Below are 6,211 nucleotides of genomic sequence, written 5' to 3' on the forward strand. Positions count from 1 at the left end.
TTTTTAAAATTCTAGTTTTAAAAGAAAGATTTGAACCCGTAACCTCCCGAACAATGAGCGAATATGCGCTACGTGTTATGCTTCAGTCGCTTTTTCAATAATATAAAGGTTGTAATAGATTTCTATCGCCCACAATTTTGATTATAAACACTACAGTTTTGGTTCAAAACTAATTCTCAATGGTTCTAATTCATAAAAACAATGGCAATTAAAACACAATATTAAATTGTATATCATCTTATCTCTCCAGAGCACCACAGCTCCATACCTAGCCCTTGTAGAGAATTTCGCACTACCAGGAGAAGATGATTAAAGTCACTCCACAGATTATGACCTCATACGATAGAATAGCCAATAAGAGGCCAGTATACCCTGTAATTGACCAATGATAAAATTTATGCTGGTCTCTCATTGGTTATTTTATCGTATGACGTCATGATCTGTGGAGAGACTTTAATCAACTTCTACCAGTAGGGTTTATAATGAAAATTATGAGATATTGTTTTTTTACACCCTTTATTTACATACTAGGGGCTGTGACCCTAGCATCTAGGAGCTCTTTTTCTAAGAGGTAAAGAGAGGCAGAAAAATATCCTAAAACAAATACATGACTTAATAAAAAATTACGTATTATAAAACCCATGATCTATATAAAGCTTCTCTGACAAAGGAGAACTCAATTAGTTCAGTAGGTATTGAAATCTTAAGCCACAGACAAAAACTTTTAAAACTTTATATAATAGGATGATTAGAAGGTAGTTTATTTTGTAGAAGATACTACCATAAAGAAAGCTGGTGAAGTATTACAGGAAAGGGGCTTTTTATAGTGTCTTAAAAAATGACGCAATACTGGCCCACCATTGGTCAGTTAAAATGTATACTGGACTGCAATTGGTAATTTAGTCTGTGTATTGGCCTGTCAATGGTCATTTGTATTGTATGGAGTCATTTTTTTTATATAGGCACTATAAAGAGCTTCTACAGGAAAGGGTGGCAGTCAGACCAAGAAGTGCTACGGTTTCTAGATTTAAGGAAATTATTAGGATGGGTCAATTTTAAAAAATCTTACCGTTAAAGTTGAAATTATACGCTAAGAAAAGAAAAGGGAAGAAATCCAGGGCTCGGCCTTCATGCATCAGCCGCCTGTAAGCAACAGGGAAATAAACCATTTATAATTTTAAACACCACCTAAATATCTAAACTGACCCAAATATCACAATCCCTCTTTTCCAAAAATAAATTTCAAAGCATCCAAATTAGTTTAAATTTAAGGCTTACTCGCGGCTGACGCCTGGATGCCGAGCCTCGGAGAAATTCCTCGAGAACTAAAAGCAGAATTTTTATTATAATTGTTTACAAATGTGATGTAAAATTAGGTAAATACAGGATACAGTACTTTAGTATATGATGAAAGAGATACTTAGATTATATTTTGTCACAAAAATTAGATTAATATAATTTAATCATTTATACAAATAAGTACAAAATCAGCATAGTTTAAATAAACGTACGGACATTCGGGTAATGATAATCATAGAGTTTTTTTACTTTTCAAAATCGTACCTAACTCTTATATATAATCTTGCCAAATTTTAAATCAATAGGACAATTCTAACATGAAATTAGCGATAAGTGCCATCTGTTACAAACAGACGAACCGACCCAACTTTCCCTTTTAAATAATAATCCTAATACACTGAAATAACTGTAGGCTGAAACAGAGAGAAAGACTGAAAGTGGAAGCAACAATGACTTCAGAAAATTAAAATCCAACACAGCAGAGTTCAGGTTAATATGGTGGCCTTCCTTATAAAGTGCCATAATGGGCAAAGTACCCCTCCCCCCCCCCCCCCCCCCCAATTATTATGAAATAAATTGAAAATAGGGGGGGAGGGAGTAGATTTTTCTGGTGGTTATTATATCCTTAGGATAGGTTAAGTTAGGTTATATTTGGTACATAGTAGCCAAGGAGGTTTAGGGAACCGCTTTAAAAGTGCCTTTTGTTTAATTTCAAATATCAATTTTTTGAAATAATGAAGGTCCGTCCGTCCCACCGTCCATAACAGACAGCACTTAATTTTGATACATGTTAGAAATACCATAAGAAAGTTTTCTTCAAAAATTAAAACGCATCAAATAAACAGCTAATATAGATAAATAAGATTTGATCCCTTTTTTAGTTCTTCTCTTAGTCTTCTCTTATTCTATTTCTCCGCCTTTCTATCTATCTACTTATAGATGTTGTCATCCTTGTAACATTTCATATATATTTAGAGTATCAAGATATAACCAGGAGAGAAGGTCGTCTTGTTCTTCAGCTCAACAAAAGAATAAGAAAAATAATGGTTGCGCTACTTCTTAACTATTCATTGTTCTATACGTCACTCCATCTGTCTGTCCGACAGTACGCCCGTAACGCTATTGATTTCCTGCACGAATGGGCTTCCAGAATGTCCATTTTGAACCCACAAAGGCTCTATTTTCTTATAAAAGCGAGAAGTTTGTAAACATTTTACTCAAGGCACTAAATCGTTACAATTTTCATGAGAAATACGCATTTTATAAGGCATACAAAACGCTCTAATTTTCGTTCTATTTAACGTAATTTTGTATTTTTTTTTGCTGGTTATTTCATTTTACATATACTTTTATCATTTTATCAAAAAAAAATTTATCTTTTTTCATCATTTTTTGGAGAAATTAATGCTTAAACTAAGGGTATCTTTAAACGCAAAATTGACGCACTTAGAATTAATAATGCGTATTGAGTACAAAGGGGGGATAATTTCAAGACATGCATGTTCCAAAGATATCTTTTTTTCCATAAAATTTTAATGTTTAGTCCACCGGAGATTACCCTGAAAATCATATATCAATTTAGGAAGATAATTTTTGTAGAATAGTTACTGAATTTACAACTTTATGTACTCTAAAAGTATAGTTAAGATCAAAGGCGTGCAAAAGGTTGGTATAGGGGTTGTTTACACCACCCTTGTAAAATTAAGGGGGATGGATACACCTCCCTAGGTGTCCACCCATGTCCACCCTCTTGACAAGAGCCTACACCCTCAGATACACCCCTCTATAAATTCCAAGGGGTATAAAGGAAATAAATTTACACCCCTTAAAGTGGGATTGGGGTTGTTTAAGGAGGGTGTATTTAAGCAAGTCACTGATTCAGATAATTCTATGCTATCTATTTTTAGTTAAATTAATTACCAGACTTTACTAAAAAAATCTTGCAATATTCTGTACAACTGTACTGTACAACTTTTAATTAGTAAATTGAGACATGAGGAAACTCTCATACATATGTAGGGGGGGGGGGGGAGTTAATGTAACCATCCCATAATCAATTAATCCAAATTTTGTTATGAAAATTGGCATGTGTATTGTGTAATCCTTAGTAGGTCTGTTTTTCAAAATTTAACAAAAAGTTAAGCTTAAGGGGGGGGGGGTTAAGGCAACCATCATGTAATCAATGCACAAATGGCACCTAGAATTCGAATTTCATTACAAAACTTGGCATGAGTAATCCTTGGTAGATTTTTTCCCAAAATGGAACAAAAATTTGGAAAAGTAATGGCTAAGGGCTGTTTGCTCAGCTGTTTAGCCATTTTTCAGCAATAATTACGTAGGAATCATCCATTAGGGATAGGTTTTAAGGGGTGTTGAGCTGAAAAATACTACCAAAAATAGTGGCAGCTGGGTAATGGCTTATAAGGATATAAAAAATTGAATATTTCCATGGAATTAAACTTTTCTTAATTAACATTATAACTTTATGTCATGGACAAGGACATATTACTAAAAACACTTTTATAATTTCTAGATTTCGCTGAAAACTGCCAATAATGGCTGAGAACAGCTGTCAACAGCCAAAAGTATATATTGTAGATTAAATCATCCCACCATGAAAAAATTTTGAAAAAATTTTTGCCCCCAGTAAAAATGTGGTTGATTTAAGCAAAAAAATGACCCATGCTAAATATTTTTTTCTGTGATGCAATAATTGTGACCTCACGAGCACTTCAAAGTTTTTGAAATCTGCAAAAAGAATGTTTTTTTTAGTTCTTTTGTGTGATCTCAATTTTAAAGATTTTTACAAAATTTCAATTCTAGTATGTCAATATAAACCTGAAATTTACCAAAAAAATGGAGCAGTCTCAATAATAACATATGAAGGTGTAGCAAGAAATCTGCAAAGTCAAATTCCATTTTTGCAGTTTTTCTTACCTAACTTAAAAAAAAAATTTAATTTTGTTTTTCTTTTAGATGCAGTAACTACTGGACTAGGTAGTTTAAAAATTTTAGCTCAATATATATCAATTTTGCCCACCTTCCAGCACCAAACCCCCCTTTATTGATAAGAAGACCATTAATTTTATTTTAATAATTTTTAAAATACCACAAAAAAATTCATTTGGCAGCTTGCTAATGGCCGCAGCTCAGCTGGGAGCGGCCAAGAGTAGAATGAGTAGATAGGGCTTGTGACGTGTCTCTAGGTAGGTTTTTAACAGTCTGTGTAACAGCCCCAGCTGCCAAATGGATGGACCCCACTATTTATAGTAGTATTTTTGAGCTCAGTACCAATAAAAACCTACCCCTAGACATGTCACAAGCCCTATATACTCTTCATACTCTTAGCCACTCCCAGCCATTTTTAGCCAGTTCTAGCAGCTGGTACAAGAAATTTTAAAAATGGATATTTAAAGCAAAAATATGTTTCAAAAAGTTGATTCCTATGCAATTAATGATAGTTTCGCCCTGAATATAGCCCAAAAACGGCTAAAGGACTGAGCCGCCAGCTGTTAGCCGTCACTTTTGCAACTTTTTGTTCCATTTTGGGAAAATAGATGTACCAAGGATTACTCATGCCAAGTTTTGTAACAAAATTCGAATTCTAAGTGCAATTTGGGCATTGATTACGAGATGGTTGCATTAAGCCCCCCCCCCCCTCAAACTTGAGTTAATTCCTTTAATGATCTTGATAGATATATGTTTATAACTTTTGATATATTTTACAATAGTTTTTAAAGTTAATGTTGGGAGGGAGATATATCCCAATCCTCTTTTTATAAAAAAATTTTTAAAATGTAATAAATTTCTTATGTAAAGTAGGTTTGGTAAAATCTTAATAATATCACCCTTGATTTTAGTTAAAGGGGGCTGTTAAAAGTCATAAGTGGGGTGTCAAAAAATTTAGTTGTTAATAAATTAATGGAATATAACCTGATATTATAAATTTGAAACATATTTTTGATGTACAAAGAGAATAAAGGAACATGTATTACACTTTTCTTCATAGAAGAAATTGAATCATTTTTATTTGTTTTTTTTTCAATACAAGGTTATTTGTGTATCTCTTGGTACAAGATACCACCATATTATTAGGTAAATCTAATTTTTTATAAATTAAGTGAATAAGTCTGTTAGACCAAGGGTAGAAACTCAGTAGATAGACAGACAGACGGGCAAGAAGAATTATCAAAGTTTTACTAAAATAGACAATTAATTAGATAAAATCCAATAGAGAACCTGTGAATGATCAGACAGACAGAGGGACAGACAGACAGACAGAGGGACAGGTAAATAGTAACAGAGAGTCTTTGAGGCATTAACAAATTACAATTAGGCTAAGCTAGATAATTCATTGAAATCCAAAAGAGGCAGAGGGACAGACAGACAAATGGGTATTGCCTAAAACAGTTTGGCTGCTATATGAATCATTAAAACCCACTGTAGAAAAGAAATTTACATTAGTTTCTTATTTCGATACTCAACGCCCCCCCCCCTCCCCCACTCAAAGTGGTTTATTATTTCATAATATCAATAAGTGACTTTTCAGCTTAATAAAATTGAATGTACTTTTTATTTCATCAATTTATCTTAAATAGAACGAAAGTTATAATCATTTTATTGTCTACAAGATATATGCTTTGAGTAAAAATCAACATAACTGTCAGTAAAAACGTCATATTTATGCATATTTACACAGTAAATAAATTTTAAAATTGTATTTTACTGTAATGAATAACTCAAGGGGGTTGTATGAAATATCAAAAACCTAATTTGGTTAAATTAGTCCAAGTAATGATTGATTTAGTACAGTACGTATGAATAAGTTGTCAATTTCCTACCAGAGCCCTTGTGAACCCCCCCCCCCCCCATATTTTTTAAACCCGGGATTACATTTTTTTGTGAAAGGTGA

The sequence above is a fragment of the Acartia tonsa genome, chromosome 11 (assembly GCF_053477335.1).
Source record: "Acartia tonsa isolate MP-2025a chromosome 11, ASM5347733v1, whole genome shotgun sequence".
NCBI classification, from domain to species: domain Eukaryota; kingdom Metazoa; phylum Arthropoda; class Copepoda; order Calanoida; family Acartiidae; genus Acartia; species Acartia tonsa.